This window comes from Sceloporus occidentalis, unplaced genomic scaffold (genome assembly GCF_023333645.1).
Source record: "Sceloporus occidentalis isolate IW3139 unplaced genomic scaffold, rSceOcc1.0.p SCAF_1, whole genome shotgun sequence".
NCBI classification, from domain to species: domain Eukaryota; kingdom Metazoa; phylum Chordata; class Lepidosauria; order Squamata; family Phrynosomatidae; genus Sceloporus; species Sceloporus occidentalis.
This window is the reverse complement of record NW_028316981.1, coordinates 221,182,132-221,192,726: the sequence shown is the minus strand read 5'-3', so window position 1 is coordinate 221,192,726 and position 10,595 is coordinate 221,182,132. Positions and strand designations below refer to the sequence as shown.

Sequence of the window (10,595 nt, the reverse complement as noted above, 5' to 3'; positions counted from 1 at the left end):
CAATGCGATATGACGCGAATACGAATCAGCAAAGCGTATTCAGAGAGCGCGGGTGTGAATGAACGATGTGATATAATGTGAATACGCATCGACCAATGCGAACTGACCCTACATCTGTGCCCTGTGTGGTAAGGTCCTTAGTAATGAACACTTCTTTCCAACTGTTTCCCATTACCATGGTTAAAGTGGTGGCATCCCAGGATTGCAAGCCCAATTGCAAATGGTTATCACACACAAGAGCACAACAAGGGGGTTAAAGGCACATTACTTAGGGTCGGATTCGAATTTGGAGATAAACAAATCCCCATTGCTCACTTAGAAATACCTTTTCTGCACATGCTCCAAACAGTCATTTCCACAAGTGCCCTCCCCCACATGCCCCAGGGAGGGGAAACCATGGGGGATCCTTTTTGCCCCAGAAACTGTGTCAGAGGGAGGCAGAATGAGTCTTCCCTTTGCAAACTCTGTAAAACCACAAAGACACACACACACACAAGAGAGAGGGAGGGAGGGAGGCAGACAGGCAGGAAGGAAGGAAGGGGCTGGGTTCATAAGCCTACCTGATTCCATGAAGGGCTGATACTCCTGATGCCCTCCTTTTCCAGGGCATGTCCTCCATTTCTTCAGGAGGAATGCCACAGCGTCCTCCCTCTGCCTTCTCCCAACAGCTGTGCCCTAATTAGAGCTTTCAAAGAGGAGGAAAAGCAACCAGGGGAGGCTAGAGGGGAGTGTATGTGTGTATCCCTTTAAGAAGAAAGCATTCTCCTCTTTGGCACATGAAGGCACCCTGGCAAATGAAGGCATCTGAAAGCTTGCATTTTCAGACGGCTGGCATTACGCCAAGAGAATGAATTCGCAAACAAAATGGACATGCAAATCTGGTTGTTTTGTGAATTTGCTTATTTCTTGATTCTCCTCACATTCTCCCTGGATTCTGTCCTGGTTGTGTGCAGCGTCGCGTGGAAGGCAGCTGCGAACTTGTCCCTAATACCCTGGATAACCTTGCATTTCCCCCACTTTTACTTTCCAATTTTCTCCGTGTGAAAAAGTCCAGAGTCACCATAAGTCAGAAACAACTTGAAGGCATACTACAACAATGTTTGCCTAAACCACCCAATCAGTCCAACTGCGGAGTTTCAAACATTCTGCCAATCACTTCTCCCTTCATCTCAGTTTGGGGAAGCTTTAAAAGGAAGGCACTTTGGACTTTCTCACTCAAGAGTTCAGAAACGCAGCTATTCCTAGCACATAGAGACCAGACGTCCTCTTTTTCCAGGACCATGGAATCCTAGAAATCTATCAAGTCTTTCGGCGTTGCTTTATAAGTTTTATCTGCATGAATAGGATCATGGCCATCAGACATAGAATAAACAGAATTCGGTGCACAGAGTATGGTCTGAGGGTTCTTGATTGTATGTTGTTAGCAATGGTTGAAGTCACATATATATGGGAATCTGCGATCAGTGAGAACTAGCCTCTTAGCAGAGGTTGACTACTGTCTTGTGTGGTTCCCACCATTACTGATGGTCTAGTCAGTGGTCTAACCAGCAAATCAGAAAGCTACTTAGTGGCGCATCCCAACTTCTTAACAACCTTGTTGTACTTGAATTATAAAACAACTAGCTAGATCCAGCTGGACCAAACATTGTGCAATTAGTGCAAACCAACTTTAAGTCTTCAGTATATTTTGCAGGACAAAAAGTAAGATTTGGCCTTTTCAGGTTTCCCGAAATGGCTGAAAGATGATTGCTGTAGGGAACTCTGTTGGGTTACAGCAGAAAATAGGGGTCCCTTGCACACCTACAGGTAGCAAGTGAGTCATTTTGATACTGAAAGAGTCTTGAGATTTGACTAATCCGGAAAGCTGTGGTCAGTGGGGGTGCATATACACAATCTCCTTATTCAACAGCCAAATGCCAGTTCCTGACTGCTTGTGTCACAAATATTACCCACCAGACCTTTGTTAGGAAGGATCTAATTAGGGGAATTTCTGAATTTAGCTAAATTGCTGAGAAGTAGGGTCCTAACAACAGCCTTGCGAGACCGGGTCCCAAGATGTCTATGAGAGGTCCACAAGAATCCCTTGAGAGATGACGTTGAGACAGACTGTTCCAATTAAGTCCAAATATTTATTAAAAAGGAAAAAACAAACACACAGCAAAAGGGGGCACACACACTCACACACACACACAATTCTTAATGAAAGTAAAGGAGGGAAATTGGGAGAGAGTTGAGAGAGGCAAATCTAAGGGAGATACTCACTTCCGAAGGCTTCTCCAGGAACCAGATGTAGATATAGACGATGAGATGACGTGGCCACCGAAATGTGGGGGGAAATGGCCGAGGGGGCTAAAATCAGAGTTCGGTCTGACATGAAGCCAGGCTGTATTCTGAATGCTGGTGTATGCTTAAACTGAGGCTTATATAGACAATTCGTAACCTCTGGCTATGAACCTGATGGCTTAACTTCAGCCAAGACAAAGGGTATGAAGACCTGGGCTTTTGTTAAACCAAGGTGAAGAATAGACTGACACAAACAACGAGCAGCAAGCTTATCCAAGAAGGAGGGAAACAACAAATGCTATATATAAATGATTGGAATAACTGCAACAGGGACGTGTCTCATTCACAAAACATATACATTTGTATTAACAATATTGAGTCTCAAAGATTAACAATTGAGCAGCTGTATATACGTAAAAAACACTGTGCTGTATCCTTGTGAATATCACTGATGATCCAAGTCCATGAAATAAGTATCTGCAGTGTTGGGCAGTGAAATTATTCTGCTGCTGCAGCAACAAAATCCAATCAAAAAGTCTGAGAAAAAATCATCGATGGTGCTTGCAGCAACGTAGCATGAAAATATAACATGTGGTTTTCACTGGTAGCAGAGTCCTTCATTAATTATACCTTTTTAATAGTGAAAATTTTCGTCAGGACGGCTACCTCCAGAGTACTCTGAGGCCATTTCGACTCTCAAGTAGTCTTCATCAGCATGCTTAAATCATTCTATGCCGGATTTATATTGAAAGTTATGTATTCCATGCTTCTAAATGTGCAAGGTTAACAGCAATTAGTACAGTGATTTACATGAACAGTAAAGTACATAATTGTATACAATGTCAAGACAAAAGTATTCTATCTTACCCACGCCATCAAACAGTTTGGCTTGACTGATAAGAAGATTGCTGGTAAGAATTTACAGAGATTGTATGTTGTAATATACTCTACCTCTACAATAAGCTACAGGTGATTATCTGTTACATGCAATCTCTTAAAGGTATATCTTCTAGGTTATATTGTCCTATGTGTCCCACAAAGTAAGCCTGAAACTTAGCTGAATGTACTGTATCTCAGTGTTATTCATGTAAATATAATGCAAGCACCATCAATGATTTTTTCTCAGACTTTTTCTCAGGGCTGGAGCTGAAATGTGCAAAAGTCCCTGAATCTCCACGGAATAGAGCCAGACACGGAAATCAAACAGAAAGCTCTTTAAAATCCCAATTTCCGTGTGAAAGTCACAAAATTGGCAACAGTGTTCCCAACAGTAAGGGCTGTTTGATAGCGGAACACACTCCTTCGGAGTGTAGTGGAGTCTTCTTCCTTAAAGGTCTTTAAACAGAGGCTGGATGGCCATCTGTCAAGGATGCTTTGATTGAGATTTCCTGCATGGTAGGGGGTTGGACTAGATGGCCCTTGTGGTCTCTTCCAGCTCTGTAATTCTATGATTCTATTATTCTAGAGCTATTTCTACTGTGCCAGTATATTTTCTGTATCTTTATTTGTCAGGTTTGTCCCTCCAAAGACCAGCTGAAACCTATGCTACCCTTGGACTATTCAAAGCCAATCTTGTCAGATGGTTTGTATGCAGGTGCCTTATGGATACACATGTTCCTCCATATTTGCTAGGGTTAGGGGCACAAGTCCCCCGTGAATATGGAAAACCACAAATAACAAAACACCAGGTTTATACCTGAGAGGACACCTCTCTAGGAATCTCTAGGTCCTCCAGTGCACCTCTGTGGTCAACGTCCGACAGACACTGACCATAGAACTGCACTGGAGGAGCTACAAATGCCTAGCAGAGTATCCTCTCTAGGAATTTATAGGTCTTTCACTGAAACTTTTAGTTAAAATTGACCATAGAATTGCACTGGAGGACCTAGATATTCCTAGAGAGAACATATTAATCAAATCCATGAACAATCAAATCCTCAAATATCAAATCAGCACATATGGAGGGATGAGTGTACAGTTTTCCTTGGCAAGGAATACTCAGAGGCGATTTTGCCATTTCCTTCCTGAAGTGTAGCCTACAGCACCTGACATTCATTGGCAGTCTCCCATCCAAATACTAACCAGTGTTGACCATACTTAGCTTCTGAGCTCAAATGTGATCAGGGGCCATTAGGGTAAAGCCCTCAATTAATATTCTAGAGCAGTGATGGCGAACCTATGGCACGCGTGCCAGAGGTGGCACGCAGAGCCCTCTCTGTGGGCACATGTGCCGTTGCCCCAGCACAGAGTTTGCCAGAGTTTGTTACTAGAAAGCCAGAGGGACATGGCACTTTGTAATAAATAAGTGGGTTTTGGGTTGCAGTTTGGGCACTCGGCCTCCAAAAGGTTCACTATCACTGTTCTAGAGCCCATAAAACAGAAGGTATCCAAGTCAGGCTCCCACCACCCTCACATAGGTTAGTTTACATAATCCAGACCATAAGGGGACCTCTGACCAACTTTTCCGTAGTGCACTGCAAGGAAGGGTGACAAGTTGGAGAAAAAGCTATTTTTTTTTTAATATTCTTTATTCAGTTTTTATAAAAACAGCAGAACAGAATGTACAAATAGTGAAAAACAACAACAACATTCTCCTCCCTTGTACTAATACAAATTGCATGACTTTCTGGAACAGCAAAACTAAATATAGAGGAGAGCAAAAAAAGAAAACATAGTATCTTCTGTTCTCCCTATCTATTGATGGACCATTGTGACTTCCTGTCAAAACTTTCTACCTTAGTCTGGAATAAATTAGTACTCTTTCTATTGTAGACCTTATTGAAAGACATGTCGTCCCTAACATAACTAACTATCCATTAAAGAGAGAGAAACGATACTAAGTATATTAATCACATATGTTACAATTTCACAAAATAGAACATTGTTTCTAAGAATAATGTACTGAAGTATAACTAAATGACTAAGTGACAATGTATCCAGACTCAATTTGCTAAGATTCCTTTAGTACCACTTGGTTCTTGACATTTGCCTTGAAAGACCACATGTGACTCTTACTACCGAATCTTTATTTAGTCCATATTAGGGGAAAGGAAATCCCCCCCCCCCCCAAAAGTAAACGGCATATCCGCTTTTCATGTTTCCGGGTTCATCTTGTTTTTCTTTCCTCGAATCTATAATTTAACTGTGAGTCAGAAAGAGGTGCCATGGTGAGATGCAATCCTAATATTCAATAAATAAAATTTAAGTTTGTCTTAAAACGTTAACTTAATTCTAAATATATTACTCTTCCCCTTTTAGATACTAATCAATGGAACATTTATTTCCCATTCTTCATTCATATGTTGCAACACTTTTTCCCACTGTTCCTTCCTTTTCTTCCCGTCCCTGTTTTGTACCTCACTGGAAATCCTATCCAATTCTCCCAATTCAATTACTTTAAGCATCCAGCTTTCCCATGATGGGATCTCTTTAGATTTCCACAGTTTTGCTATTACTAGCCTGGCTGCAGTGACAAGATATAGCACTATTCTCCAACATTTTGTCTCAATCGCCTGTAGGGATGTGGTAATGTTCAGTAAATATAATTTAGGGTCCATTGAAAATTTAAATCGTAAAATACTTTGTAAAGAGTTATGTACAATCTTCCAGAATGCTTTTATTGCATTGCAGCCCCACCACATATGATACAACGTCCCTCTTTTTGTATTGCATCTCCAACACAAGCCTTCGCTAGTTTTGAACATCTTTTTAAGCCTCCACGAAGTAATGTACCATCTGTTAATTATCTTAAAATAATTTTCCTTGAGACTTTGCGCCACAGTAAACTTATCTGTCCTTACCCATGCTCTTTGCCATTCTTCATAATCTATTGACAAATCCAAATCTCTCGACCACTTAATCATATAATCCTTTACAGTAATATGTTCCATTGCTCTTTTCAAAATTAGTTGGTAAAATTTACGAATTTTATTTTTCCCCGTTTGCCAAAAGATTTTATCCAGTTCATTATATTCAGTTTCAATTCCTTTATTCTTTAAGTCACTTTTTAATCTCTGACCTAATTGAATATAATTGAACCATGTCAGCTCAAATCCCTCCTCTTTTAATTTGTCTAAATGTTTTAAAGCAATTGTTCCCTGGGTGTCTGTAAATATGAGGTTCCTGTATGTTATCCATTTATCCTGGGTGTGCCACCTTCCGAAAAACGCCTCTTGTGGTGAGGTCCAAGTCGGTAAGTGAAAAAGCTATTTTATGGAGCCTTCTCTAAGGAAATCTTCTGCACATACAACTTTATTTCACCTAAGCATTGGCATCCTTGGTCTTGGTCTCTGCCATAAGGTTCTTGTTTCATTTTGGTGGAATAAATGGGTCATCAGCAAAAGTACCACACTGCACTCTTACATCCTTTTGCTCCTAAACAATACCTGTTTCAGGCACCCCACTCCATGGGACTCTGTCGAGAGGGATGAGTGGATCTCTAGGAGGAAGAATAAGGAACATCCTTTTTTGTATGTTAAGAGAGAGAATGGAAGGGAGAGGAGAAGTAGGGGACAAAGTGAGAACAAACAGCATCTGAACCTTGACATAGCACAGAAGAGAAAGACACCATGATGGACTGTGATTCATTAGTGGGGAAGGAAAAGTATAGTGGGCCTTTGGTGTCCACTGGGCTTTGGGTCCAGGACTCACCATGGATATCATAATCTGTGGATACTCAAGTTCCATTAAATACAATGGCATAATAAATGGTGTCCCTTATATAAAACGGCAAAATCTATTATTATTATTATTATTATTATTATTATTATTATTATGCTTTATTTATATAGTGCTGTAGATTTGCACAGGTTTACTTTTGGGAATTTATACATTTAAAAATATTTTTCAAGCTGCTGATCGTTGAATCCATGGTCAAAGAATCCGTGGATACGGAGAGATGACTATATTCTGCACATACTCAGAAATAATCTATTTTTAAAAAATTAGTATGAAATGTCTTCTAGGTCTGAGGCTTTAAAGGTTTCTCCACCAGTCCCTTACAGCATCTCATTCTGCAGGTGATGAGTCTTCTGCCCAGCCGGCTCCGGATGTTAATCCTGATGCTCACCTCTGGGATGTGGCCAGTGTGTCTCTTCTGGATGGACAGTTGGTGATCTTGGGCAGAGAAGAGGAGGTGTGTCCCTCACTGGCATTTGAAACTATGAGAGGGAGGGCAAGAATGGGAGTATCCCTCTAGGTACGCCCAACTGGGTCACTGGGCATGTCAAGAAGGTATCTTCTCCTTAGGATGAGCAGCTGCTAAACTCAAGTCTTTTTCAGATCTGTTATCTGTTATATTATTGTGCTGTAATGGGGGGGGGGGGTATATTTTTGTATTTTTCTGTTGCCTTTACTTGTAATCTGCCTTGATTTCACAAGGAAAAGGCAGAATATAAATAAATCGTATTATTATTATTATCTGGAAAAAGCTGGCCCAAGCTACCAGTCCTAAAAAACACCAAAATCAAGATTCAAGACAAAGAAATGAACACTACTTAGGCTCAAGGGTCCCCGCCAGACAATGGATTGCCAATTTAATAGACTCAAATCCCTCTCGCATATCCTCCACACAACATGCCTCCAGGCTGCACCATTCAACATAGTCAACACACAAACTAACTCCACCATTAATGTGTAAACTTCTTCCTCCCAAGAAGGATCCCAAAGGTATATATACTCCAGACATTTCCACACCACCATCCTCTAAAGATGCTAGCCATAGTTGCAGGCAAAATGTCAGGAATAAATTCTTTCAGAATGTGGCCACATAGTGCAGAAAAACCACAGAAAACTATGGATGCTGGCCATGAAACTCTTAAATTTCACATTCCCTAGAGATAGTTGCACACAGCATTCATTCATAGTTATTGATATTTATATTTATTGTCCACTGTTATTGACATTCATATTTATTGTTGACTGTTACTAAAGATTTCATGTCTGGATCTCCAGAGTGGCTGGAGAGTCCTCTTTGGTCCCTATATTCTCCTCCTTTTGGTATGGGCATCCATTTGAACATTGTGCTCCAGACTGTGAGAGTGATGAGAGCAGTTTTAAAGAACATCAGTAGTCCATGATGTCTTTGTTCACTCTTTTAGGTTCTGCTCCAAAATCGGAATCGGACCAGTAGTTCTGTTTCAGAGTCAAGTTCACTATACCCATCAGGTAATCAGAGGGACAGTGGTGAGTGATAATTAGCTTACTTGCTAATTAGCTTACTTGCTGTTCACCGCTATGATCTTTGGAATAGCGGTATATAAATAAAACAAATTATTATTATTATTATTAATATTTTTATTTATATATTAGTTACATGTATATGTTGCTTTTCTTCTAGTAGACTCAAAACAGGGTACATGGCTATCTTGTTTCCATGTCACAGTCAAGCCTTCTAGTTCCTCCTGTCTTTACAGGATTCTGTACGTCAGTGGTTCCCAACCTGTGGGTCGGGACCCCTTTGGGGGTTGAATGAACCTTTCATGGGGGTCGCCTAAGACCATTGGAAAACACCTATTTAATTACAGTTATGAAGTAGCAATGAAAATAATTTCATGGGTTTGGGTCACCACAACATGAGGAACTGTATTAAAGGGTCACGGCATTAGGAAGGTTGGGAACCACTGCTGTAAGTCTTCAAAGAGATCGGTCAGAAATCTATAATCTCTTCTCCTCCTCAAAATCTTAGTGGGGACATCTTTAAAAATCTTTATTTCGTTGCCTTGTATCACTAATTTAGTTTTGTAATTTTTCTGTAAAATTGCATCTTTAATATAGATCACTATATTTCTTGGGATAAAATACTATTTTCTACAGAACACACACATACATTTTGTGCAGAATAAGTCCCCAATGCAGCATTTTCTGCATAAAAAATAATGTCTCTGTGCAGAACTATTGTTTTCTGTATAGAAAATGCTGTTTTCTGTACAACCAGCTTGCAAACCTAATGCCAATAAATCCTGAACAGTGAATACTCTTCGAAAACTGCAGTTTTTGAGGGCTTTCTTGCAGCTTGAAGAAAATGGCTAAAATTATATGTTATTTTCTTAGCGAATGAAATTAGCAAAGATTTACACCTCTACACTGCACTGAATGATCTGGTCCATAGTTTACAAATGCTTATGTTACATTATTATACAGTTGCTGTTCTTTATGGTGCCACAGAATTCTTTGTTACATTTATAACATATCATGGACCTGCATTCTCTGGGCCCATTCCCGCTGAAGGAATAACCCGTGTCCTGTCTCAGGTCTGCCCTGCTATTTTAATCGATTCCAAAAGGCCCCACATTCCCACTAAGAAAACGGGGCCTCTTTGGAATCGATTCTTTGGGAGGGCGTGCTTATCAATCCCATTGGAGCTGGGGAAGACAAGCAGCCCTCCACTGGACCCTTTCTCTCTTCTTTCCCTCCTTCCCTCTCCTCTCCCCTCCCTCCCTCCCTCCCACCCTTCCTTTCTTCGTTTCTTCCCCATCCCTCCCTCCTCCTCCTTCTTCTCCCATCCTACCTTCTTCTTCTTCCTACTTCCTCCGCTGGGCACCCGCCACTTCCCCGGGGCTGGCAGGGCCGCCAGTGCTGCTGTCACGCCAGCCAGCATGGAGCAAGCGGCGGCAGTGCATGAGCAGCAGCGCTGGCAGCCTCTCCAGCCCCAGGGAAGCGGTGGGTGCCCGGCTGAAGCGCAGGCAGCCTTGCCAGCCCCGGGGAAGCGGCAGTGCCCAGCTAAAGCGCCGGCGGCCTCTCCAGCCCCGGGGAAGTGGCGAGTGCCTGGTGGAGGAAGTAGGAGGAAGAAGAAGGTAAGATGGGAGAAGAAGGAGGAGGAGGGAGGGATGGGAAAGAAACGAAGGAAGAAAGAAAGAAAAGAAAGGAAGGAAAGGAGGGAGGGAGGGAGAGGGGAGAGGAGGGAAAGAAGAGAGAAAGGGACAGAAGCACCAGTGATAGAAAGAAAGGGAGCTGGGAAAAGGAGAATAATTGATTCCAATCTGACATTCCCACATGTTGGACGTGGGTCGGAATCGATTCTTACCAAAAAGAGCGCAAAATAACTGCTATCAAATCACCCCGGCTTTTTTGCATTTAACCTGTTTTTTCCCCACTGGAATCGATCAGATGAGGATCTGAATCGATTTTCAGTGGGAACTAGGGCCTTTTAACTCAATTTTGGATTCGAGGCTTTAGGTAGTGGGAATGGGCTCTCTATTTCCTAAATCTCTGCAACTAAACATGTGAGGCAAATCCACCCAGATCTGTTGATTTAAATCATCATTCTCTGAAACGCAGTGGGCCTTGCAGTTCACATCAGCAGATTGCCTTGC

General features: G+C 41.6%; 1 pseudogene across 1 annotated transcript in view; it reads left to right on the top strand.

Annotated features, from left to right (window-relative positions):
* Positions 1-10,595, top strand: part of LOC149323503 (RAS protein activator like-3-like) — a 70,311-nt pseudogene that overhangs the window by 19,080 nt on the left and 40,636 nt on the right. The window contains exons 3-4 of the transcript XR_016276121.1: positions 7,302-7,417; positions 8,382-8,448. The product of XR_016276121.1 is annotated as an RAS protein activator like-3-like (transcript). The remainder of the gene's footprint in view (positions 1-7,301; positions 7,418-8,381; positions 8,449-10,595) is intronic.